Source organism: Dipodomys merriami, unplaced genomic scaffold (assembly GCF_024711535.1).
Source record: "Dipodomys merriami isolate MVZ:Mamm:240054 unplaced genomic scaffold, mDipMer1.0.p SCAF_97, whole genome shotgun sequence".
Taxonomy (NCBI): Eukaryota; Metazoa; Chordata; class Mammalia; order Rodentia; family Heteromyidae; genus Dipodomys; species Dipodomys merriami.
Window position 1 is genome coordinate 3,200,336 of NW_027206590.1, and position 26,892 is coordinate 3,227,227.

A 26,892-nucleotide genomic window follows, 5' to 3' on the forward strand; every position below is an offset into this window, starting at 1 on the left:
TCCAAGGCAGGACAGGGGAGAACACAGCTGTAAGTTCTAATCCTGGTTTTGCTTACAGGACAAAGAAATGAACCATACTACATCTCAATGTGCTACTCCAAGCACAGGCACCATGACAGCCCCTCATCAGCCTATTGGGAAGACACAATGAAAGTCACTGATCAACCAACTGTCATAGAGCAGGTGCTCCAAAAATGGCATTGCTCCAATTAGTTAGTCTACTAAGATCTTATATGTCAAAATAGAACTTCTAGAATGGTGAAATGGTATATAGGAACAACTGAGATACAATATTTGAAATAAGAGCCACCCCAGCAAATCTGATCACCCACATTTTGTGCAAGTGAGTAGAGTGATGAAGAGGCCAGTGTTGGGCTTCACTGCTGAAGAGTGGGGGGAAGGAGTGAGGACACCCAAACCAGAGAGAACAGAAACAGAAGGGTGAATTAGTGCTGAGTACCAGTGTATTTTGATTATAAGTAGAAAACCAAATCTTAGGCATTCACTTACTCTATCACTTCCAGAAGATAAGTAGGGAAGATGTGTGCCTAAGGTGAGCAGGGTAGAAAGCCAGGATGGAATGAATTCTGGCAAGTCTATAAGGCTATGTATGAGTAATTTAATGTACAGAGTTTCAACAGCAATACTATGATATAGCTCAGGAGTGAGCCTGGGCATGGCTTAGCAGAGTCCGCTGCTACGTCTCACAAGGCTGCAGTCAAACATCACAAGCAAGTGTTTTCATGGCAAAGTTCCTACCTGCAAGTTCACACAGAAGCTGAAATACATTTCACCCTCACGAGGGCTCTCCCTCTTTGATGGATGACAGTGGCATCACCTTCAGCACCTCAAAGTTCCTTGATGTGTGGGTTCCCTCAACATGGCAACAGTCAAGACAGCAAGAGGCTGGAGCAAGTCTACCTCCAAAATGGGGGTCTCCACTTCTAGGCATTTATCCCAATGATCACAAACAAGGCCATACTAAAGCTACCAGTACAACTATGTTTATCGTAGCATTATTCACCATAGCTAAGATATGAAAACAACCCAAATGCCCCTCAGTAGATGGATGGGTGAAGAAAATGTGGTATATATACATATATATGTATATATATAATCTAATATATATACATATATATATATATATATTAGAATTCTATGTTCCCATCAGAAAGAATGACACTGCCTCAATTTGTTAGGAAATGGAAAGACTTGGAAAAAATCATATTAAGTAAAGTAAGCCAGACCCAAAGAAATATAGGTCCCATGGTTTTCCTTATTTGCAATAATTAGTATATGTCTAGGATAATCTTATCAGATGGGCAGAAAAGCTCAAAAGCTATGTATATATGACCATATAAGATGATGCTAAGTGAGCCCCAAGATATGGACGCAAGAAGTTTTTTCTTTGTTGTTGATGTTTTAATGTACTATGTGATTTTTTTTTCTTAGTTTCTTTTGTATGTTCTTCCTCCTATGGTATATCACTGTATTTGATTTTGGTACCTTGCATCTTGTATATACATTCATCTAATTTGAGGAGGGGAAGGGGAAAAACAAAGTGCTGAAACAAAGACAGAGGATGACCCATTCCAACAATGATACTCACAAGGCATTACATTGGAAATAAATCTTACAACTTTTTTTTTTGGGGGGGGGAGAGTGGGGGAGGTATGAGAGGAAAGGGATAGTGGGAGAAAAAACAAAGAAGGGGGTAACAAAGTTTGACAAAAAATGTATTCATTACCTTACTGATGTAACTGTAACCTCTCTGTACAGCATCTTTACAAGAAAATAAAATGTTAAAAACAAAAAAAAAAAGATGAGGGTCTCATAAAACAGAGTAAGAGGATGTGATCTCAGAAATTCCATCCCATCAGCTCTGCTATAAACACAGTCTACATTCCTCCATCACATAATGGGATTATGTGAGGGGGAAAAGGCCAGGAGGCAGCAACCCTGGGCACATACAACATAAAAGTTACCCTTCACCCACTGTTGAAGGTACAGATCAATGGAACTAAGAGTGGTCACACCATCAAGCAACCATCACCACTATCCATCATCAACCCACACTGAAACTCTAGGCCCATTACATACCAACTCCCAATTCTTTCCTGTCCCCAGCTCTGGTGACTACCACTTTCCTTTCTGTCTCTACAAATTTGCTTTCTCTGAGATGTTCTGCAAGTGGAACCATAAACATCTGTCTTTCAGTGACTGATTTACTTCATTTAGCATAGTGCCCATGATGTAGCCTATGATGAGCTTTCCTCCCTGCTTATGGTTAAATATTCCACTATATGCATATGTGTGTGTGTGTATATATTCCATGTAAATTCCACATATAACTATGTTCAAATGTGTGTATGTGTGTATACATACATGTGTATATATACGTATATTTATACACACACACACACATACACACACACACACACATATTTTTCCCATCTGGACTCCAATGAGCAGCTGGGTTACTCACACCTTCTAGCTATTGTGAATCATGCTGCTATGAATGAACCTCTGTGTACAAATATCTGCTTTCAGTTCTTTGAGGCATAAAACCAAAAGTGGAATTGCTGGGTCTCTGACATAATTTAGGACTAAAATGTACCTACACGGGGGGAGGCTGGGAAGGGATATGAAGGGTAAACAAAGGAGGAGGCTGCAATGCTTGGTAAGAAATGTACGCATTATCCTGCCCATGTAATTGTAACCCCTCTATACAGTATGTTCACAAATAAAATAAAATTAAATTTAAAAAATAAAAAAAATAAAATAAAATGTACCTACACTTGAGAGAATGCAGGTACATAACAAACTTTTGATAGAGGCATAGAAGGAGTGACTCCAAGCTGTGTAATGTTCACAGTCTCTCCTCAGGGGGGGCTTCTACCTTAAAAACTCAACCATGTTAGAGGTACTCTTCCTAGAAAGTAAGGACAGCAACACCCACCACCCCTGGTGTGTTCCGAACTTCTGCTGCTTAGTCTGCATTTTGCTCTTACAGTTTGAGTTTTCCACAATTAAATACTCATTCTCACTTTGTATGCAAAATGAAAGCCCCTGTGCCATTAGATTCCAATGAGAGAGGCTACACAGAAAGCACCTGCCTGCTAATGGAGACCAGATCTGATCGTAGAAGACCAGGGAGACACTCCCAAACAGAGGAAACTCTGAAGCAGAAAAGAGTTGGAGCTGCACTTTTCCAGCTATCACCCTAAAGTTCTCTCCCTGCCAACCTTAGCAAGGTAGGGATTCAAGAGTTCCCTGGGAATGTTTCTACCTTCCTCCCTGCAGAATGCCCAAGAAAAAGCTGAAATGAAAACCTCAGGTTGACTCACCACTGTCAAATCAGACACACCCATCTTTGCAAAGCAGCTGCTGCTGCCATCAGCACACACTGCAGCCTTTAAATCAGGCCCATTCTTCTGGAAACCCTCACAGGCCTACACTCCTCTGCTTTCATTTTTTGCTTACCCCAAAAGCTGCAGGCAGTAAATGCTCACTGAGTGATACATGAAATGAGGACGAAGTTCCAAGGATCCATTATGACAGGAAGAATAGGGGGTTTCCTTCCTTAACTGTTTTTAAGGGCAGAGTTCGATGAAATAATGTGCATTCATATTACTGTGCAAGCACTACCACCAACCACACAGAACCACTTATCCTATCTTACCTACTTGTTCCAAAACAGTTCAAGATAACAGAGGAAAGCAGGTTGGGCCTGGGCAGCCACTAAGTAAGCTCTGCCAGGGAGCCACTGGTGGCATGATGGGAAGACACAGGGAGGTAGAGGATCCCTTATCTAGAGCCATCCCAAACTCAGCCAGTGAAGGCGAAATCCCAGGGAGAATGTCAATGAAGCCGACTGAACCTACAGACAGCCAAAATGTGGTGCTCTATTACGGAACCTAAGTGACTGCAAACAAGCCATTATCAAATCTCTCCAGTGACAAAGCTCCGTGTTGAAGGGGACAAATAAAAATAAGTACATTAAGCACAATAAATCACAGGAACCTGTCGTTGAGACCCATTATCCCTGGGGGATTACAGGGTTGTTTTCCTCCCTGCTTTCAGCTATTGGATCCCGGTTTTCCCTTCATTGTTTTAATATTGCAGCCATTACTCTCGGTGCCACGAAGGGCCTGCTGTTTCTCTGTAGTTCTGGGTGGCAAGGGCATAATTTGTTTTATGATTTGCTTGGGAGGGTGGCTGTTTTATAGTCATCTCTAAAACATTCCATAACCATAGTGATGAGACCCTGCTTTCAAAAACAAGTCCAGGTTCAGTCACTCCTTCCAACATCAACATGGCCACAGCTGTAGGCACTCAAAGGCACCCAACCTACCATGTAATTTCTCTGGGGGACAATACACCAAAAACAGTTCCAAAGAGCCAGTGAGTCAGGCTAAAGATAGGTTGAGCAGGAGGGAGAGAGCAAGTGGATGAGATACTAGGGGCCAGGGTTTTATGTTGCCGTGTGTCCTCAGCCTTATGTATCCACATCCACAAAATAAATCAGCATGCCTCTTTGGAGCCCTCAAGATTCTGCATTGCAATGAGATGCAGAGAGAGCGTGAGACACCTTAATAAAAATACATCTATTTCCTCCTCTCTCTCATCCAAATCATTCCAAGAGTCATCATCTAAAGAAAAAATTATGCAATCATCCAAGATATGTCAAATCAGTTCCCCCTCCTATCCAGGAATAAACTTTCCCTCTGCCCCTTCATTCCCTGAAATTCTGTTTTCCAGGACAGCTCATTGTAAATTCTGTCAAGCCCTCTTGTAGTTTTATCCATCAGGAAATGAATGAAAAGACAAGTGCTTAAGGGCAGAATGTGCTAGGCCAGGTCACCAGTGCAGGAGGCCATTTAGGCTGCTTCCCATCAGAAGTGAATGAGGCAACAAATCCCCTCTACACTTTGGTAAGATGGCTGTGGATGCCTGCATGCAGCTTGGAGACATCAATAGTCCTTTCAGGCATTCCCATTTCAATTACCACATCTAAATCTCACCATGAAAAAGCACACTCCTTGCAATGTTAACGCTTCCAAGTGTGGTGCTGTGCAAGGCAGCCATAGAACAAAATAGATCCCAGAACTTCATCGTCCATCTGAGAGGCAATGACATAAAACCCATCCGCCTGACAGTGCCCAACTCTCAAAATACTCTATAAAGGACTCAAATTCAGAAAAGGCAAAACAGAGAAAAGGAAAAAAAAAGTTACAAGCTCTCCCTCGTTAGAAATGGAGCTAAGTTTTATGGATCATCAAAGCTCATTGAACAGACTCTTGGGAATGAAGTAAGGAAGATTCCTTCTAACCAAGTGATGCTTCTGGCTTTGCAAAATTTGGTGTAACAACCCAATAAATACCAAGTGGAGTTAGATATATGGTAGCTTTTAGCCTAGAACTGCAGGTGGCAAATGGCTAAAACACAACCCAGGCCAAAGTGAACCAAGCCTCCAGAACCAGTATGAATGCCTCTTGCAAGCAAGGGCTTGCACTCCTAGGATCAGCACAGTTCCTGGCATGTGAATGAGTGAAGGAATTAAAGAATGTGAGCAAAGTGATGTTGATGATTTGCAGCCCTTTTAAATTCTGATCCAGGGATGAAAACAACACTAAGAACCATTTAACAAAGAAATGGGATTTCTGTTGTGCTTTGGGTATCTCAGAAAGAAACATACATACATACATACATACATACATACATATATATGTGTATGTGTGTGTGTGTGTGTGTGTGTGTGTGTGTGTGTGTGTGTGTGTGTGTGTAAAGTATGTATACTCACCCAGCACCAAGCTGTATGCAAAAGAAAGAAAAACCTCAGTTCCTTTCAATGTCACTGTGAGGGTTTATTTGTTTTGTAGCTTTTTTCCTCACCACTGCAAGTGATTAGGAGGAGGCAAAAGAGAAATGCAGACAGAAAACATTCTTAGCCTCTGCCCTGAATCAACCTCTTAGAATATCAAAACACAGCTCCTGAAAACAAACCAATAAAGCCAGAATATATTCACACATTCTCTATGAAAGATTTAGAAACAGATATCTCAGGATTACAGCCAACTTATCCAAAGGGCAGAAGTCAGTGGTGGTCAGAAAGTCATGACAGGAGTATGATTCAGACATCTTTGGCTCTAAGGGGCACACTTTTACCCCCAGGTGCTACACCCTTTCTAGTCTAGTGCCCAGATGCTGAGAGTTTCCACCAAACACACAGCTCTAGACAAACAATCAAATTTCCCAAAGAGCCTCTAAGTGAAAAAGCTCACAGAACATATCATGTGTCAGACATAAATGCTCATTAGAGATCATAGACTTGGGATGAAAGGTGTATAATGTCTATGGTCAACTGGCCATCAGCTAAGAGATGTTCCTCAACTTAGTACGTCCTGACAAACTGTAACTTGAAAGCATTGAAAAGTGAAAGTATAATTGATACACCTAAGCTACTAATCATCACAGCTCAGAAACACAGAACACTGTAGTGTATTAAACCCACCTAGAAGAGTGGGTATCTGGGAGCTACAGTTCAATATCAAGCTATGTCCAGCTTCCAAAGAGGAGCATACCCCAGGTCCAGGAAAATATCACAATTCAAAGAAAGTATAGCCAGGTGCCAATGGCTCATGTTTGTAATTTCAGGGGGCTGAAATCTGAGGATCGCAGTTCAAAGTCAGCTCAGAAAAGTCCTCCTGAGACTTTTTTCTCCAATTAACTACTCAAAAACAAGAAGGCAGGTCACTGTGGTTCAAACTGGTACAGCACTAGTCTTGAGCAAAAGAGCTCAAGGACACCCAGAGTTCAAGCCCCATGACCAACCAAAAACAAGTATGACCTTCAAAAATAGGGTATTTACAGAGAAGAACAAGTTAAAAGAGGTCACAGAGTAACCCCGAATTCAATATGAATGTTATCAGTATAAAAAGGGGAACAGACATGAGATGAAGAAACATGGCTATCCACCAAGGAATGCCAAGGAATACTAGTAGGTTGTGGGGCTTGAACTCAGAGCCTAGGTGTTGGTCTCTGAGCTCTTTTGCTCAAGGCTAGCACTTTACCACTGAGCCACAGTGCTATTTTCTGGTAGCTCACTGGAGATAAGAGTCTTGAGGGCTTTCCTGCCCAGGCTTGGCTTCAAAAGGTGATCCTTGGATCTCAGCTTCCTGAGTAACTAGGAATGCAGGAGTAAGCCATAGGCACTAGCTTATCTTGATTTAGGACTTCTGGCCTCAGTACCTGTGAAAGAACAGGTACCTAGTTGTGGTACTTTGTTATGGTAGCCATGGAAAACTGACATAAAGAAATTAAGTGCTTTACCTGAGAGGAACTAGAAAATGTTCACATAGAAATAAGAATAAAACGGACTCTGTCAAAATTTCTTGCATCTGGGTCCCACCTTCTCAGGGACTGAACTAATCTCACACAATCTCCCAGTAAGTCAACACAATCCACCTTAGCATATGAAGGGGCAATAATACACACATGGAGTTTCCAAAACTCCATCTTCTCTCCCTATAACATATCTGACCTTTAACATATCTTATAGCAATTAGGTTTCCAAAATATGAAATATGGAAATTTTTGAATCACAGGTGAGCAATATTTAAAGTGGGCAAGGTATCAGCTTCTCAGTTGCGATGCTTCCTTAACAAACACAGACAGGAGAATGAACAACACAAGGCACATGAAAACAATGCAGAGATAAGAACCTAGATATCATGTTGGCAAGGCAGAACAATGGCAGGTTTGTCATCTGCCTACAGAAAGACCAACTCAAGGTGTGAATGGAAATCATTCCACTCCTTTGAGAAGCGCACGTGCACACACACACACACACACACAAGAGGGCTGGCACTGTGGAAGTTCAGCAGAACTTTCACAAGAGGACTGGCTTGAACACATGCTGTTGTACTCAACATCAAAGTTCGTTCAGAGTAATCTCCACCCGACTTCCCAAAACAGTCATAACACTCTGGAACCAAAGTCCATCTTGAGTGTGACCAGCAAGGCCAATGCCACAACTCCAACATGGCAACTTTAGATCCAGATTCTAACCATGTGATTCCAGGTATTCTGGACAAACTCCAATGAAGTTCTTATTCTACATGTCATCTCTCCACTCCTACTGAAAGAAGAGTGTTCACAGATAACAAACTGCGTCTCTCCACTCCTACTAAAAAGAAGAGTGTTCACAAATAACAAGCTGCATCAAACTTCCCATATCTGAAGTTGTTTGCTTTTCTTTGCATAGGAATCTGCTAAAAATTTGCATTTCAAACAATGTTTGCCCAATATGTTACAAATACAACCCATTCAACCAAATTAGAACAATAGATGGAGGTAAGGTCATTGCTCAGGTGGTAGAGCCCTTGCCTGGGGAGAGTACAAGACCCAAGGATCAATTCTCTGTACTCTAAGACCAAAACAAAAAAAAAAACCTCCCTCCTTAAATTCAAATACAGAAGTTGTAATTACTCCCTCAGGATCTCAGAATGGAACTGAATGTGGAGAGAGGATCTTTAGGGAGGTAATGAAGGTAAAATGTGATCAGTAGGATGGGCCCTAATCCAGTATGCCTGTGTCTTTATAAGAAAAGGAAATAAGAGGTCATTGCTAGATAAGGAGGCTATGTGAAGACACAGAAAAAAGACCAAGGAGAATACAGGTATCTACAAACAAAGACAGAGGCCTTGGAAGAAGTTAGGCCAGTTCACACAGTGCTCTTGGGACCGTGCAGTCTAAAACGTTGAGAAAATAAGTTTCTGTTATTTAAGCTCCCACTCTGCAGTACTGTGTTGTCATCTCTAGCAAAGTAATCCACAAAGCATTTTTAGTATCTTCTAGATAACTAATGATCTTTAAAACAAAATCATCACAGTTTCTTTGCAATTTCCTATAAGGTCTTGAAATGAGGAAAACAGAAGGCAGCATTCAAAATTGAGAAGGGTAACAGAAAAAGCCTCAGAATGGTTAATTTCAGAAATGGGTATATGCAAGCAGTTAAGGATCTTGAAGTTGATTTCCTTCAAACTTACCAATGTCTGCACACTTTATGAGCTGGCTTCACATATCACCAGGGATAAACACATCTCAATATCAAAACACCTGAGTTAGTGGATCATAGGACAAAAATTAAAGCCAATATCCTAGAGACAGAACTGGGATCCAATCTCTGGCTTTATTACTTAGCCAAAGAACCACCTTTCCAAACTTCAGTTTCCTTATCTGTAAAAGGAAACTCAAGAGTGTTATAGTGAGGACTATGAAAAGTACCTTCTTCTCAAAAGCACATAAAAACTTGATAAATGATAGCTACAATTATTACATCATTGCTACTGTTCTATATACTGTTCATCACATCTTGCCAAGGCTACTCTGTCTTCACCTTTGCCTTCACCTGTCAAAATCCAAATTTCCTTGGAGAGAAAAAGAACAAGGCAAAGAATGCCATTTTAAAAAATTTAAAAATTATTGTCAGAAGTTTAGTGTGCACTTGCTTTTACTTTCAGGACCTCTAAAAATTCTCTGAGACATCTGGACAAGGATGAAAAGAGAAAGTCCATGCAATGATCTTACTCTTCCCTAGGGGCAAGGACAAGAAATATGGGAATGGGGAGGAAGTTCTAAATAGTGATTGCAATACCTAGTATTTGTTGAATGCTTTCTCGGTATTATACACACATTAAGAGATTCAATGAGCCCTAAAAGGCTATGCTTCAACAGTAGAATGAAGGAGGAAAAAAAATAGCCAAAGCTAAAAAACCAGGGAAACCATCCCTCAATGTGGATTAAATCAGACCACAGCCAGAGAAGTAGCAGGGCTTCATGAATCATATAACCAACACCCCAGGCCAAGTACAAGCTCATAAAGTTTTGCTAGTGACCTCAAATAAGCCCAGGGCCCCGTTGGTCACTCCTCTGTGATCTGCTAAGCAAACCTACTCAAGAAGCACCCAGGCTTGCTTTTCAAGCGTAGAGCCCAATAAAAACCCAAATAGAGCTTAGAAACACTAGAGGCAATACTAAATATTTGAACACAGACATGACTATGTGGAGGAGTCTTGGGCAATACAGCAAAAACGTCTGCACAAATTAATCCAGTCCTCCCTAGCTACTCCCCATCACTGTCTGATAATTTCTCCATCAATTACAGCTGCCATTCTCTACTCGGTTCTGGAACGATTATGGAATGGTATTAAAAACCAGTAAACAAAAGCCACAGTCAAAAGACTCATCAGCATCCAAGGATCAAGCCAGAAAGAATCAAATGCCAGAGGGAGAGGAGTACTAAAATGTACAAATGTACTTCAAATACCCCTACTGTCTCAATGTCCCTCCCCTCCCCTAACACTTAGCCCTTCTAGATCTGGCAAGGAGCACTTCTCTTGTCTCTCCTCACCACCACTTTAGCAGATTCTCTGAGGCCATCACCGTGTCCCAGAAAAGATCCCCAGCCCTTCCAGTACTTGCTGATGGAAAGTATGGATTCTTTGATTTGGGAAAACTTTTAATAGCAAATTCACATCATCTTAGCTACTCATTCCACATCAAATTCACATCATCCCAGCAGCTCACTGGGACCCTCAAGGTCCAAAAAAAAAAAAAAAAGATTTCATTCACTAGCCAGTAAATACTATTGAATCCAAAACCAGTATCACCACCACTATTTATTGGCTAGGCAGCACATCCCACTGAAGAGCCCCAGAGTCCTAACCTATAATCTTTCTGGAAAAGAGAAAGCCAGCCAGGTCAGCGAAGTTGGGCTAAAGCTCAGAAAAGGCTAAAAGCAGTCAGTGCTCCAGATGGGGAAAAGTCTACAGGATGCTGCCTCCAAAGAGCTGAGTTTCAAATGAACACCAGACAGGTCTCAGGTGAAATAAGAGGAAAGGGTTGGTTAAACAGAAGGACAAGTATATGTAAAGTCTGGTGGGCTGGAGAGGAGGGGAGAAGGGACATCAAGGAAGGAAGAAAAGAGGGATAAAGTAGTGCCAAAGAGGCAGTGAATGTAAACTGAGACCAGTTCATAGCAACCTTTACATCTGATAAGAAAGATGGATTTTTTCCAATAGTGAGCCAGTGAAGGTAAGTCCACAGAACATTCCAGAAAAAAAAAAAAACCACATTCCTTAAAGATTAGAAATAATGATTCTAACTACCACTATCCTTCTTGAAAACTCTGTTCTCCAGAATGGCTTACTCCTCAGTTCAGAAAAATGTATGCTGTAATTCCACAGCAAACTGCAGAAAAACATGCTTTCTTTTCGGAAGTCATGGGGGACAGGGCGCAAGCTGGATTCTAAGGTGAACCACAGACCCAGACAGAACTCTGAGCATTTCACTCTAAGCTCTCCGCAGCTGCTTTAGGAGCCATTCATGAGGAAAAGAAGAATTTTCTCTATTACATCCCTTATTGGGTATCATCCAAGGCTCAGAAGAACATTGTTCTATAACCCTGGGCCCATTTAAACAAATCTCCAATAAGAGAGACTCCAGAAAGAGCATTTCACCAAAGCCCTGTCCCCAGCCCAGCCAAAGGGTAAGGTGCTATTTTAAGAATTGTGGCTTGGTCACAAATGGGCTTTATTCCAATGAAGCTGCTTTACAGTGGGCAATGAAAACCACCGCAGACTGCAATACGAAGCAAATGCTCCTAAGCCAATGATTGAGACTGGAGAAAAATTCACAAGTTTCCCTGGCTTCTACTCTGCCAATTCTAGCCCAGTGGTCGTTAGAACTTCTCATTTGCTATGGTTTGAGTGGGCCCCCCAAAAAAGTTCCCATGCTGGAACCTTAATTCTTCAATGTGTTGGGAGATAAAAGCCCACAGGAGGAGTTTGGGGCATGGGGAGAGTACTCAAGATGTTTTTCACATATGACTGACTTCTGGCATTTATAGAACTGATGACTTACTGCAAGAGTTCAATGCTCTCTTCTCTAAACACCTGCAGGCTCTTCCACCTCCACCGTCAGTGGAAGAAAATGGAACGAACCCTCATCACAAGAACGTACTGCAGCAGAACACAACTGAGCCACAAATGATCTGGTGCATGAGGTCTATCCAGCAGCCTCCCAGACACAATCTCTCCCTACTCTAATTAGTTTCTAACATGTGCAGTACAGGTTCATCTTTTTCTTTTTGTTCCAAATGGAGCTTTCACTAATATATTCATGTTCTGACTGAAAGCCCACCCTACTTCCTAAAACACACCACTCCAACTTAGCCTGCCAACTTCATCTTCAACCTCTTGCTAAGAGAAACAGGCTAGCTTTAAAAAACAAACAAACAAACAAACAAACAAAAAACCACAGAAAGTAGGTATCTGGTCATTAGTCAACCTAACCTGACTTCTCTAACCTCTACCCTCCCCTCCCCACCCCCGCCCCCAGTCTTGGGGCTTGAATTCTGGGCCTGGGCACTGTCCCTCAGCTCTTAAGCTCAAGGCAAGCACTCAACCTCTTGAGACACAGCGCCACTTCCGGTTTTCTGAGTGGTTTGAGAGAAGGGTCTCATGAACTTTCCTGCCCAGGCTGGCTTTGAACTGCAATTGGCTCTCTAACCTCTCTTTAATCCTTCCATTCATACCATGTTCATCTTGTGTCAAAAGATATAACTTAAATCTTACCTGTTCCCTAAGTTGAAAATGTAAAGCAAACATCCTTAAGCTCTCATCACCTGTCAGCTCCACACTCCACACAACTATTCCCTCTAAGGTCACACCCTTCCTACTGGTGCTCTGAATGGATCATTTAAATCTTCTACTGTGCTTAACTCATCACAGCTCTTTTCTAATCTCTCCAACTATGTTCCTTGAAGGAAAACCAAGAGTCTCCCAGTTACCATCCTACAATAGGATTGCTAAAGGCTAACTAGGATCTTAGCAGGATGGATACTAAGATGGGTGTGACCTAGTCAGAGCCAATAAGAAATAAGTAAGGGAGTAAGAAAAGCACAGAGATATTGATCATGACAAACAGAAAGGGCCCAGGACAGACTTGGTTTCATTCTGGTTTGGGTAATACCTCTTCTCACTCTATCCTCCCATCTATGATTTACTGAGGCCTAAATACAAGACTCCCCACTTTCCTGTACACCTTCAAACTACCCAACACTGTCCCTGCTATCCCTCACCTCTTATTACTACTTACCTCCCGCCCCAAATCAAGGCCACTGGATGAATGAGTGATCTCCATGTTTCTATCAAGCTGGGATTCATATACGTAACGATGGCTTGGTAAAGGAAGGAAAATATCACAAAGACGTGTCACAAAAACTGTGGTCAGGGACAGAGGGACTGCAACCAGAGATAAGAGAGGATGAGGAGGGGCTGGGAAGGTGGCTCAGTGGTAGAGCGCTTGTCTTGCATGCATGAGGTCCTGGGTTCGATTCCTCAACACCACATAAGCAAAAAGAAAAAAGCCGGAAGTGGCGCTGTGGTTCAAGTGGTAGAGCTCTAGCCTTGAGCTGAAGAACTGAGGGACAGAACCCAGGCCCAGTGTTCAGGCCCCACGATCAGACCCCCCCCCCCAAAAAAAAAGAGAGAGAGAGAGAGAGGATGAGGAATCTCGGCAAAGGAGCAGCAGTATCATGGTCACACAAGAGGGAAAACAAGGGGTACTTGGGGGCAGCAGCCAACAGGCTAGAGGTAGACAAGCCAAGGGCAAGGTCAGTCCTGAGAGAACCAAGTCTGGGTAGCTGAATTGAGTCAGTGTCCATACTCAGTGGTTCTATGAAGCCATGCATCTGGGAGCTTCTGCATCTGGTAAAGACCATTCCTACTTCATAGGGATCTTCACAGGCTCAAGTGACTAAAAGTGATCAAATGTAGCACACCTGGGCACTGGTGCGGAACAAACAGAAGCACAATATATATAAGAGAAAGGCTGGGGACAGGAACCTAGAAGAAAAGGGTATGTGAAGGTAGAGCCACTGGCTTTGTGGAAGACAGGAGCCTGAGCTCCTTCTCCACTGCCCTCAGGACAGTCCTTATGTCCCTAGTCTGAGTGTCCAAAAGCGTACAATGAAGGAGTTGGTCTGGTCCAGCGTTCTCAGGTCTCCTGTAGATGAGGTGGTGTTTCAGGACAGGCTCTACTCACATAGAGAAGCCATCACTTGAAACCAGATCCTGAAGAACCCAGCTAGCAGTGTGATTCTGATCCCCAGAGTCACCAAAAGGAGGAAAACACCCATATCAGAGGAGGGCTCTTCTCGCTGTGCAAGGACCGGCTCTCACTGTTTCCCCAAGTCCAGTTCATGAGAGCCACAGCCCCTACAAACCTAAGTCATCACACGGTCATTGTCCCCAGCACTGGAAATATTACCATCCACCATCACCCAGAGAGACTGTTGTATTGAAACACTCTTCAAGGCATTTTTCAAGGCAAGTTGGCATCTGAATTTGAACCAGTTTTGGAGTTTACCCATTCTTCTCATTCCAGATAAGCTGAAATACCTTACAAACTCAGAATAGGAAACACAAGACCCATTTGGGCATTGTACTTTTCTTTTTTACAAAGCCATCAATGTCTAAACTTCAACAATGGTCCCTCAGAGAATTCATTTTGCTGATCTGAAATGTCCTTCAGTTTTAAAATGAGGGCCTCCAGGATGAGACCTGCAGATCATCTTATCACCACTTAAATCTACAAGATTTCCCTCTTTCTTCTACCACCCCACCCCAATTTTGAAAACAGGACCAACCTGTTATTCAGTCATTAAGTACATCAGTTAATGCAGACACAATTACTTCTTTAATGCAAATGTACTAAGTACCAGGCACGTGAAGGTGGGGAAAGCCCACTTTATTTATCATGCTGCTGTACCCATCTTGATTCCTCAATCAACCTCTAAATGCCATTCCCAAATGAGAGCTCACATCAGACAGCAAGGGCTGGGACACAAATAGTATTGGCTTATTAAAGATCCATGCAACTGTTCTAGAAACAAAAAAGGGGAGGGATGGTTTCCTATAGCCACCACCATGCTAGCCTTACAGAGTAATAACAAATGTGTCTAGTGTATCCAAGACAGATGTAGCAATCTCTAATCACAGAATAACACTCAAGAGTGTCTGATTCCCCTTGCTGAATTTAAATTTAACAAAACAAGAAGAAAGAAATCCCCACATGCCCATGTTCTGTTGTAAATCCTCCCAAATTCTCCTGCTACCATGGAGAGGTAGACAGATCAGCCAAGCCTTTTCTTCCCAATTGGCTTTGGTAATTCAGAGAAGGACTGTGTTAAGAGCAAAGCTCTCCTGGTAGTCAGGGCTCCATTTCCATCTGCGCACACTGCCTGTCCCAAAGGACAGCCCCATGATGTGCCCAGAAGCTCAAATTATGGGTGGGACTACACTTGCAACTCCACTGCCAGCCTGTCATGATCTACAGCTCCAGGTCTCCCAAAATTACCTTTGGAGCCTCAGTGAGGTCCATTTGATTCCATTCCTAAAACAAATTCTTTCTGGTGGAACTTTACAAGAGATAAAGGTTTAAAAAAAAAAAATCACAAAAAGCTGTAGAGAATTTTATCACAGTGAACGAAAGAAGAGCCAGCAGACACATACAACTTTGGGTTTTTACATGCCTGGTGCATATGTACTTCATCTAAAGTATACTTTACAGAAACAAAATGATCGCCCTTGTCTTTCTAAGTATACAAACTTACATTCTTCTTTTCTAAGTTCTTGATCCCTTCTTAAAGGCAGTGGAATGGGGGGCGAGGGGGGGGGGAGTCATGAGCATTATTTATGATCAAAATCTCCAGGAAAAAAATCCTCAGTAATCAATCAGCCGAAAGGAAGGAAGGAAGCACAGCTATTCCATGCAGCATGCTAGTGGGTTCGATTGTTTAACTCCTGTACTTTTTTTCTGCATTACAGTTTAATAGTGGGCTTCTCCACAGGTAAACCAATAGGCTATTTGCTAAAACCTTCTTGTCTTAGGTTTTACCTGACAACTAAAAGTGTCCATCATGACTGTGTTAATCAAATATTTTAGAGTTGAATAAAAGAACTGCTTATTAAAAGGAGGCCCACAATAAATCCTTTTAGTAAAATAAAATCCTTTTGTACCTTACACAATTACTTATCTTCAATTACTTGGTTTTAAGGTTAGATTTTTATATGTCAAGTTCTCCTAAAATAGAGCACTCCAAGACTCAGCTTCAATATTCAAATAATAATGTAACAAACCTTCTATTTACATTGCACTTAACTTCCAACTTCCTCTTTCTAATAAACACTCCCTCCTCCCTGGAGTTAGGAGATGGGGAGAGAGAAACAGTGTGGTAGCCTTAGAATAGTCAGCACCCAAATTGGGGAGGGGGGCAGACAAACAAGTTGGTTTGCAGTTTTCCTGCCTTAGACTTCCATACTACAATTGTTCTTCAGCTCTCTGTTTCTTCAGAGGACCTCTGCCTTCATATTTGCCCAACAGCTCCCCTACAAGGTCAGACAATAGGTTTCAACCTTGCACATTACAGTCCAGGCTGTGTCAAATCCTCAAGGCCAAGTGGACTCAGCTTTTATCTACTTAATACTGAAACATTTAAAATGACTAACATTGTTTTTGTCCTGTTTTATCAAAAAGCTCTTCATTCTCAAGTAGTAAAGAAGGAATAGTGTAACATTCCAGCATCCACAGCTTAGCACAACACATAACAAGTAAGCAGGCAACCTGGCCACCATTATACACAATCCACAACCAACACAGAAGAGATGTTAGAAGTGTTTTATATTTCAATGTACAGTAGGCTGCCACTGCCACCAAACTAGCAGAGACACCTCCTATTCTATGGAGGAGTCTGAGCTTTGCTACTAATGAGCTAGAATAAGCTATTTCCCTCTGTAGGTCTTCAAATTCCTACCTATAAGGTACATAATACCTTCCTTATAAAGAGAGTGACTGAAGCCCAGAGATATCAAGAAGTATCTTAATGTCACACAGTAAGGAAGCATATGATTTAAAAAAAAAAAAAACTAGACCTTAAATCTCCGAGTTTTACTTCAAATCACCCTGTCTCCTACTCAAGGATGAAGAATAGAGACAAAGCAGAAAGGAAAATGCAAACATACACATATATACAAACACCCCACATATACACATCACAAATATAAAACACACACCTCACGTAAGAGGCATAGAAACATACATGTACACACATAAGCATAATATACACACAAATGCACATGAAAAACACACATAGACAAACATAGAAAACACATATACACCCAAACTTCCAACTTTTAATTGCTCTGTCCTTCTGGCTCCTGTTGCTAAAAAACTGTATTTGACTAAAGATGACTGTATCTGTAAAATCTTCTGATGGCTACATTGTTGCTTATCTTTTTCAACAAAGACAGCCAGGTTTATATAGGCTGACAACAGCTACACATTCAACCAAGTTCATGTGGAAAATATTTGAGGGGGAAAAAAAAGCTGTGTCCATATTGAACAAAAAGATTATTTCTCTTGGCATTGTTCCCTGAAATATATGGTATAACAAATATGTACACAGCATTTACATTGTCTTAGGTAAGACCATCATCTAGAGGTGATTGAAAGTATATAGGCACACACCATTTTATAAAAGGGACATTTATGGAATATGACAACTGCAGTTTCCTCCTCCTGTAAAATATGCACACATGCATGCAGGCACACATGCATATATACTCTCAACTCTTCCAACAAAAAAGAAAGTTTATACCAGAACAGAAATGATGGCAAGAACCTTGCTCAAGTGCTAAACACAAACATATCTCTACCCAGAAGCAGATCTGATGAGTGGAGTTTATTCTTACAGAAAAGGGCCTATTTTTAATTCACACTATCACCACTTGTCAAGTAACACTGTCGTTTCTCCACTGCTGCATAATCACATAATACAAGCCCCAGATGTGATTCCTGTACACAAGAGGGCAGACTCAGAGGTGATACACAACCCTTTCTTTATTTGCATTGTTAACAGTGTTGTAAGGGAATGGGCAAAATGTTCTATGTTGAAAAAAGATGCATAAAAAAATAAAATTTCCTGTCCGGTGTTTAAGAACAATGTGAGATAATCAATTAGTATTCTTGGATTGTACATGACAACCATTCCTGCCACCATATGACTCTATACACCATGAAGCTAGGGTACCATCCTTAGCATGAAATCCTTCTACCTGCAAGCTTTCCTTTTCTAGCACAGTTCACCATCCAGGCACAATGACTACTTATTATTCTCCAAACACAACACCAACAACACTGAGGGTCCTGGTCTATTCTTTCTGTCTTACTCTTGATTGCATCCTTCCCCTAATCTACATGGTAGCACTTAGCTTACAGTACGGAATGAACACACATCTGCCTTCCCAAAGACTACAGGCCAAATGTAGAACTTCTAAGACTTCAGCACAGATCACGATACCTGCCACAATGTACAAGTTCAATTATTATGTACTGAGAGTCCTCTGAAATAGTTAACGAAGCCTTCACTGAACTGGCTTGTACATACTTTCCAAACAACACTGCCATAAGGAAGCTGAGTACCTCTCAAATGTCAAATACTCCAGACTAGAGGAGCAAAGCCCCATCAACTCTAATGAATTCTATGATGAGACTGCATGCCTAATATATGCCAATGACATTCCTGTTTCCCAGAAAAGAGAGGTATCTCATACTAGCCCCCAAAGCAGTACATACTGCTTCCTCCTGAGAATCTGTGGTGCAAAGACACCTTCCCCTGGTTCACAGACCCTGAGGAAGGCCAACATCTTGTCTCAACTTTTCACTTGACCTCCCTCAGATTCACAACACTTAGGACCAGAGCATAGATGCTCTCCAGGGAGGGTTTTCCAAGTTGGTGTTGAATGGCAAATGTAATGATATTTCCTAGTTCCCATCTTTTACCCCTAGGCTATATTGTACCTATGAGAATCAATCTATAAAGCCTTAATAGTAGAAATAAAGCTTTATGCCGACCATTTTTCCTACACCACAATAATAGCTCCCATTATAGTACCTAAATATTCACTACACATGAGTAAAGGGTCACAAATACAGTCTAACCTCAGAGTCCAAGGCAATGAAGGAACTCAGGTAGGTTCACAAGTTCAAGAGTATAACTTTGGACCTTTTAGAATATGTAAGATTTAAACCTCTGTGTGTGTGTGTGTGAGTGTGTGTATGTTTCTGTGTACTGGTACCTGAACTCAGAGCCTAGGTGCTGTCCCCTAGCTTTCTTGCTCAAGGCTATCATCTACCCTTTTACCACAGCTCCACTTCTGGCATTTTTGTTGGTTAACTGGAGATCAGAGTATGACAGACTTTCCTGCCCAGGCTGGCTTTGAACTGTAATCCTCAAATCTTAGCCTCCTATGTAGCTAAGATTATAGCCATGAGCCACTGGTACCCAGCTGAAAACCTAAATCTTGATGACATTTCCTCCTTGTGCCAGTGTTCTCAAATAGATATTGTCTCCTTAGATTCTTCCTCTTACCTTTCATGTCTTCTTACCTCAGCTTTTAGAACCATGGCTACTATAGGTAAGGCTGGCTCCTGTGGGTAGAGCTGGCCAATAACAGTTCTTCAGGGAAATACAATTGTCCTCACATACTGCTGGAAGAATCCCAGACACTAATGATTTAATACTGTTAAAAGTATAGAAAGCAAAGCTACTACCCTGTCAAATGTTATGCTCACATCCGGGTAAGGTATGTACTTTTAAGGGAATGACAGCAAGAAATTTTTAAGTTTGATGGAGTTGATTTTCGGTATGTTTTGAAGTGCAGTGACTTTTATAAAGACTGTGTGGAGTAGGCAGACCAAAAAAAAAAAAAAAAAAAGCCAAAAAAGGAAATTCTTGTTATAAACTGTTAGGGAATTTAAAGCTAACATGGCTCACTGTCCAAGGGGTCAAGTTTTCAGGAGGTCTGTCCTGCAAAAACACAGGACCCTTGTAAATTTAGAAGCAGAAACTTAAGTGTGCAGAATTCCCCACAAGGTTCAGTCAAAATGACAATTCAGATATAAGCATGCAAATCATTTATGCAATGGAATGTCACAAATTCAAGCACAGATCATGAGCAATAAAGATAAGCCATAGTCTCTCCTACCATCAGTCCCTGGTCCAGTGCTTTCTTCATCGGTGGTGGTGAAGAAAACCAGACACACCCCCCCCAAGTGTCCTGCATCCTGCATGTAACTGAAGGATAGACACACAGCAGGACACAACCTTCTGCCTTCCACATCAACATGAAAGCACAACTCAAGGATCCAGAACCAAGGAAAACCTTGGTAACATTCCCCAAGATATTATAGGCCACACCCAGTAAACCTCCTTAAGCCAAGAAGGCCGGTAATTGCTGACAGTTACTGCTCACCCCAGTGGATTCTTTTCTTTAAAAACCACTTTATCCTACCAAGGGATTTGTCTTTCCCTGCCACTCTCAAACCTCCACAAAGATCAAAATTTGAGTGACTTGTGCCTCTCTATTCAGGTTGTTTTCCTTCTTGGAATGGAATTAACAGAACCAAGCTCGATAAATGTGTGTTCTTCTCAAGCAATTTTCACTGAACTAAGGCACTCTTGAAAAATGAAGGTACATAAGAGATGTGTGAAACTTCCTCAGGTTTGTTGTTTTTTGTTTTTTTTTAATTTTACCACCAGTGAGGTCCCAGCATGCCAAGAGTAACTCCTTCATGTCACCCATTTGGGAGAACTGAGAAAAAGAAATCAGCATTGGTTCTTTTCCTAATTTAGAGCTTGCCTTTATCTTCAGTCTATCAAAGCTGCTCCAGAGGTGGGAAGAGGAGAGAGGTTAAGGAGGGAAATTAGCCTGAGGTGACTTGACTGCCTCCACAGAATGAATAAGCACTTTGGGTCCTTACCTGTGACAGAGAGAGGTTGGCACTTAGGTGATGCCCACGCCCCCACCTACCCTCCTCCCTAAGTACCCTGGAAGAAAGCAGGAGCCTGAGAGTGCAAGCTATCTCTCTCTCTCTCTCTCTCTCTCTCTCTCTCTCTCTCTCTCTCTCTGTCTGTCTGTCTCTCTCTCTCTCTCTCTCTCTCTCTCTCTCTGTCTCTCTCTCTCCCTCTCTCAGGGCACTTACGTAAGACCCTGTAAAACTTCCTGTGACATTCACAGAAAATGTAAGCTGCTATGTCGCTCCCTCGGGAGATCATTTTAATGGACCCAGTGACAAAATTCACGGATTCAGAATAGAGCAGAAAGCTGCTCAAGCGAGGTACATCAGCACAGGACAGGAGGGAAAAAAAAATCCATCCCCATTAAACAGGGTCACCCAGGGGATGGATTCAGTGTGCGAGAGACAATCTGTTCCCTCCAAAGTGACCCATTTAAAATCTGATTGTTCTGGAGGAAGCTCATAGGTTTAATAAATTTGAGACAGCCAAGGACAGACTTGTAGAACAGAGGTGACTTAGAAGCATTTAAGTGAAGATAATAAAGGTAATGAACAAAATAACTTGAGGTGTACAAACTTTGTGGAGTCCTCACTGTAACTTCGGGCAGCAGTGACATTCAGGAGAATGATCAACTACAGATTCATCTCTCTGTACGAACAGCTCTGTCTAATAGGACAGGCATGCTGGCTGAGTTGTCCACCAAAGACACAGCTCCCAACCAACCACTGTGTTCTAAAGAGACACTTGCAAACTGTGACCACACATTCCCAGATTGCCCTCACTGCAACAAGGAGCAAAGAAAAGTTCACAGCACCATATTGAGGCAAAGCATGTGAGAAGCTCGAAGAAAAACCTATGGAAACACAGCAGGCTTCCCCAAGCACAGGTGCTCATAGTCAAGACCAGGGAGAGGGGGCCAGGGTGGGAACAAACCCTCTCCAGGGGTTAATGGAGAAATTGATCCTTTGCCTGGAGCCTGTGAGCCTAGGAGCCTGCTAGGACCCTGAGACAGATGCTGGGGTGGGGGAGGAGGGTCGGGAGAGGGGACACTGGGGACTCCGGGGTCTTCCAACTCCATTCATTCCAAAGCTCCCAGCCTAGACAAGCGCCAGTTCTCCATCCTCTCTCCCAGTATACGGAGCACCAGGGGTACCAGCCACAGGTTCAGAGAACTTTGTCCAGCGCTGCTCACTAACGCGCCCCCGTGTTGGCTCTCCCCGGTACCCTGGGGCTCTTACCTTGACCGGGAGTGCCCCCCCGGGCAGAGAGAGACGGCAAAGGACTGGACTGCGTGGAGATGCCGCCGCCTGTCACACGCAGGGGGGGAGGGCGTCTAGATCGGGGTCCAGCCTGGCGCTGCCCCAGTCCCAGCGCCGATACCAGACGAAGTCCTCCGGACAGCCCTGGGCTTCAAACGCCGCGGGGAGGGTCCGGGTCGCCCAGGCTGAGCACTGTCCCTTCTTCTCCTTCTTCTCCTTCTTCCTCCGGGGCCGCTGCTTGGAGCTGCTCCGGGCCGGGAGAGCTCTTCCAGGCCGGGGGCGCCCCGCATGAGCAGGAGCCCGGGTGCGCGCGTAGGGCTGGGTCCCGGGAGCAGCGGCCGCCGGGCCGGCTCCACCTCCGGTGCTCCCCGCGGCTTCGCCCCTTCAGGGCAGGGCCTGCCCGCCACCCGCCCGGCGAGGCGACTGCGGCCGCGCCCCCAAGCTCAGGGCGCCCCGGCTCGGGCGCAGCGGCGGGGCAGAGGCGGCTCGTTCGGGCCGGGCGCCCGGTGCGGTGGCGGGCGGACTGAGGGGCGGGCGGGCGGACGAGGGGGGGGCTGCAGCCGGCCGCCGCTCCCCCTCCCCCCGGGCCTCCGCCGCCCGCCCGCGGCTCCGCGGAAGACAAGCGCTGGAGAGGGCCTCGCCCCGGCCTGGGGCGCGGGGCCGGGGGCGCGGGGCCGCGGGAGGCGCCCCGGGAAGGTCACGGGAGGCGCGGAGGGGGCGGTGGGGTGCGGGGAGCCGATGCGGACGGTCCCCGCCGGCCCGAGCGCTCGCTGGCCTCGGTCGCCGCCGCCGCCGCCGCCTCCGAGACGCGCCGGCTTCCCGGAGCGCTCGGAGCTCAGCGGCCGCCGCAGCCGCGGCCGGCAGCCCGGCGCCGCGGGCTGGAGCCGGAGCGCGATCCCCGCCTCCCGCGACCAGCCAGGCGGGGTTCACCGCGCGGGGACCGGCGGGGGGTGCGCGCTGGCGGGCGCTGCCGTGCTCTCGGTTCCGGGCTGGCCGCCGCCGCCGCCGCCGCCGCCGCGTGCCCCGCGCCCCGCGCGCCCGGCTCCCTCAGCAGCTGCAGTGACTGTGTGGCGGTGTCAGGTCCGTGCAGCTGGGGGGGTGGGGGGTGGGGGGGTACCGCGAGCCGCGGCCGGGTTCCAGCGGAGGCGGGGCCGGCGCTCGCCTCTGGGCCCGCCCCTGACCCCGTGACGACGCGCCTGGCCAATGGGCAGCGCCGGAGCCGCGCGGGCCGAGACCCCGCCCCGCATAGGCTCCGCCCTTCAGCCGGGCCCCGCCCTCGGCTTCTGGGGCTCGCCGGCGCGCGAGGCGGAAACAACACCCGGAGCCGGGATCCCGGGCCGGGTCGTGGTGGCAGGGTGCTAGGCGGGCGGCTCCCATCCCTTCTCCCCACCACCATCACCCCGGCCGCTCCGGGCCGCCTGGGGCTTGGCTCGCCTGTAGGAACCGGGGCGGGGAGGGGAAGCGGTGGAGGGGGAGGGAAGCGGGACGGGTCGGCAGCTGCCGCTGTGGGAACGCTGGCGCGCGCGCGCAGGCCTCGGACCCAGCAGCCGTCGTGGGAAGTAGGAAGTTTCCCCGCCTCCACCTTCCGCTGGGGTCGCGTTTCCCCTCGGAAACGCGCCGTGGTGGGGCAGCCCGAGACGGCGAGGGCCCCCGGGAAAAGGTTTGACTGCGTCTGCTTGGGTTCTGTATCCCAGAATCCGATCCAAAACTCCCCGGTTTGGGGGAGGGGGAGGAGGGAAGGGGGGTCCGGAGGAAAATCCGAGATGCCCCCCCCCAGCACACACGCGCGCACACACGCACACACACTCCTCCCCGATCTGGATGTGTTCTCGCGCCCTCCCTGTTGGCGCCAGAGCCCCGCGCGCACCGACCACCCGTCCCCGTGAATGGACACTCGGGGCGGCGCAGGGAGGGGGGGGGGGAGACAAGTCCGACTCCGAGACGATGGTCCTCTGGGCGCACAATCCAGCTCCCGGGTTTTTCCTCAGCTCAGTCCCAAGGCTTCAGAGGGTCCCCTTACTTCCTCCCACCGCCCCCCACCCCTGCCGTCCCAGGTGCCCACCTCTCCAGAGCCCTGCGGGCCTCCCCGATTGTTTCTGTGCCGTCTTCTTCTCTCCAAAACTCAGTCCAGTCGGTGGGAAAGCCCACCCGAGTTCTTGGAAGGGGCCCGAGGAAGGATGGGGCGGGGGATGCGCTGGGAGAAACCTCTGAGACCCCCTGCCTGTGCTGACCACATTCCCCTAGATCGAGCTGCGTCCTCCCCCCCCACACACACACACATACACCTCCAGGCTTGAAGGGGTCCAGTCCCTCCCCGCTGGAACCTGGGTATGGCCTGGGTACTCACCTTCTCGGCCCTGAGTTTGGCCCAGCCAGGACCCTTTCCCCGTCCTACCTTCACTCCCCAACCTGCTTCAGCCAAGACCCTCAGCCGCAGCAGCAGCTGGTGCCCACCCCACCCCCAGCTCCAAGCGCGGTTTACCTAATCTCAGTGGCAGACCCAGCCGAGGAGAAAGCGAACAGAAGGTAGCTGTTGTCCAGCAGAGTCCCTGGCGAAGAAGTGAAAATTAAAAAAAAAAAAAAAATCGTTTGCTTTGGGGCTTCAGGATAAGTTAACTGCGAGACTGAGGTCCTGCTGGCTGATCTCTGCGAGGTTGAGCCTCACCGCGCACGATCCTGGGATAGGAGATTCGGATCGTATCTGTTTTTTGATGCCATTACAGTGTCGGAGAAGAACATTATATGATAAAATATTATCTAATATCCTAGAGACCATTAAAGTGTCAAAGTTTAATGCCAAGCCTTTTAGCTCAAGGCAGCTCAGCTCTTATTCTGACGTGGAGTTCTGTGCTGGAACTTCAGACAACAAGGGGAGCATTTTTAATATTTTGCGGGCCGAAATGCCCTTCCTCCCTTCCTACTCTCTTCCTCCTCCCCGCTCTCCAGCCCCCCCCACTCTGGAACCTGATAAAGTTAAACCAAGAATCTGTGCTTTCTTTTTATTTATGGCCTTGCTTCACTTCATTAATGGTGTAAAATGCATTATTACAATACATTAGCATATTAATAAGGGGAAGGGAAGAGAGACTTGAAATTTACAAGCAAAGGAGAAATAATTGAATTAGATCGGAAACTAAAAGATAAGCATTTGGGCAAAGAAACATTCCCATTATAATTACCCAAGTGGAGTACATTCTCTAGATCTTAGAAAAATATGACCATGGAAAGATGGGGAGAGGGAGAGACATGTCTATTCTGGTCACTGAGATATATTGAGATCACATCTCATCACTAAGGGATTTCACAAAATTTACTAACATCGGGTCAGTAAGCACCTTGAATGTGGAAAAGCCTTGCGGTATCGATTCAAGAAGGTTGCAGGTTTTAAGTCAGCGGCTGATCTAAGGTTCTGAATGGTAGGAATAGTGTTGATTGAAATACTAGACAAATTGTGAAACACTAGACAAATTGAACTGGTTTGTTTATAGCATGTCAAGATTCAAATCTTATACATCCCTTTGAATAATTGTTGAAAGCTCCTAAACTCCCTAGTCCAAGTAAATTGTGTTTGTGTGTGCTTATATCTATTTATGACCACAGATGTATATCGATGCATAAATATATACATATATGTATATGTGTGTTTCACCATAGAAACCAACTGCTATCCACTTATCTCTACACAGTTGTTGCACCTGTCACTGAAGAGATTCTGAAAGGTCTCCATTTATTAGGGTCAAGGAGACCTCATCTTAAAAAAATAAATAAATAAAAAGAGGTATTAAAAGTACCACTAGGGGGCACTAAAAGCATCTCAAAGAGGTACAAATTCACCTCAGTTATTCTTGGTCTCATTTTCTAAATACCTAATGAAACTGGAGTCTAAAAGCAAATACATGGTATGAAGACCGATCAGGCCTTCTCTTTTAAAAGACATGTGTCCAATTTGACTCATGAGGCAAGAATTTTGTTCTCCAGCTCTTCTCACCACACACACACACACACACACACACACACACACACACACACACACACACACACACACACACACACACACACACACACACACACACACACACACACACACACACACACACACAATCTTAAACATCCCCAAGTAATTGTACCTTTCTAAGAAAGACAACTGTCCCAAGATTTGGGGAGTGCCTTCTAAATTTTGCACATTGTTTGGTTGGATGATTGGATCCTCTCTGGGAGGATATTTAACTACATGTGCATCAGTGCACCTACGTGGGCCAGTAAGTGAAGTCAAGCCGGCTCTAGGCGCACAGCAGCAAAACAGGGTGGTGAAGGCCCAGATGGAACAAGGCATTTATTTTTTAGTGCTGGGTTCTTTGGAATGACAGTGGTGTTTGTGGGAGGGGCCAGTAGGTATAGCAGGAGTGGTCAGGGCTTCCCTGCCAGGCAGCACAGACATTGCAATATCTCAACAATGATGTTATTTGTCAGAACAACTAAATATTCCATCTGGTTCTTCAGAAAGCTACCCCAAAATGCTTTTGTATACTACACTATCTAATAATCAACTTTACAAGGCTTCAAAATCCTCAGCAGTTACATAATATCTTTTCCACATCATCCCAGTAAGTAAGGTTAAAGATGTTCTAGATGAGAGTTGGGAGATAAACAGCGTTAACATAGAGAAGCCTAATTGTCGGTCAACCAGTGCTGGAGAAATACGGCAAACAT

At 45.0% G+C, this 26,892-nt stretch overlaps 1 protein-coding gene across 5 annotated transcripts in view; it reads right to left on the minus strand.

The window, feature by feature from the left end:
- Window positions 1-24,756, minus strand: part of Large1 (LARGE xylosyl- and glucuronyltransferase 1) — a 461,800-nt gene extending 437,044 nt beyond the window's left edge. For 3 of the 5 annotated variants that reach the window (XM_070014406.1, XM_070014408.1, XM_070014407.1), the window contains exon 1: window positions 22,162-22,745. The gene's annotated coding sequence lies outside the window, so the exon portion shown is untranslated. Of the gene's footprint in view, window positions 1-22,161; window positions 22,746-24,529; window positions 24,546-24,664 lie in introns of those variants that run through there. The other 2 variants (XM_070014410.1, XM_070014413.1) reach the window with 2 other exon arrangements.
- Window positions 24,757-26,892: the final 2,136 nt, after the last annotated feature.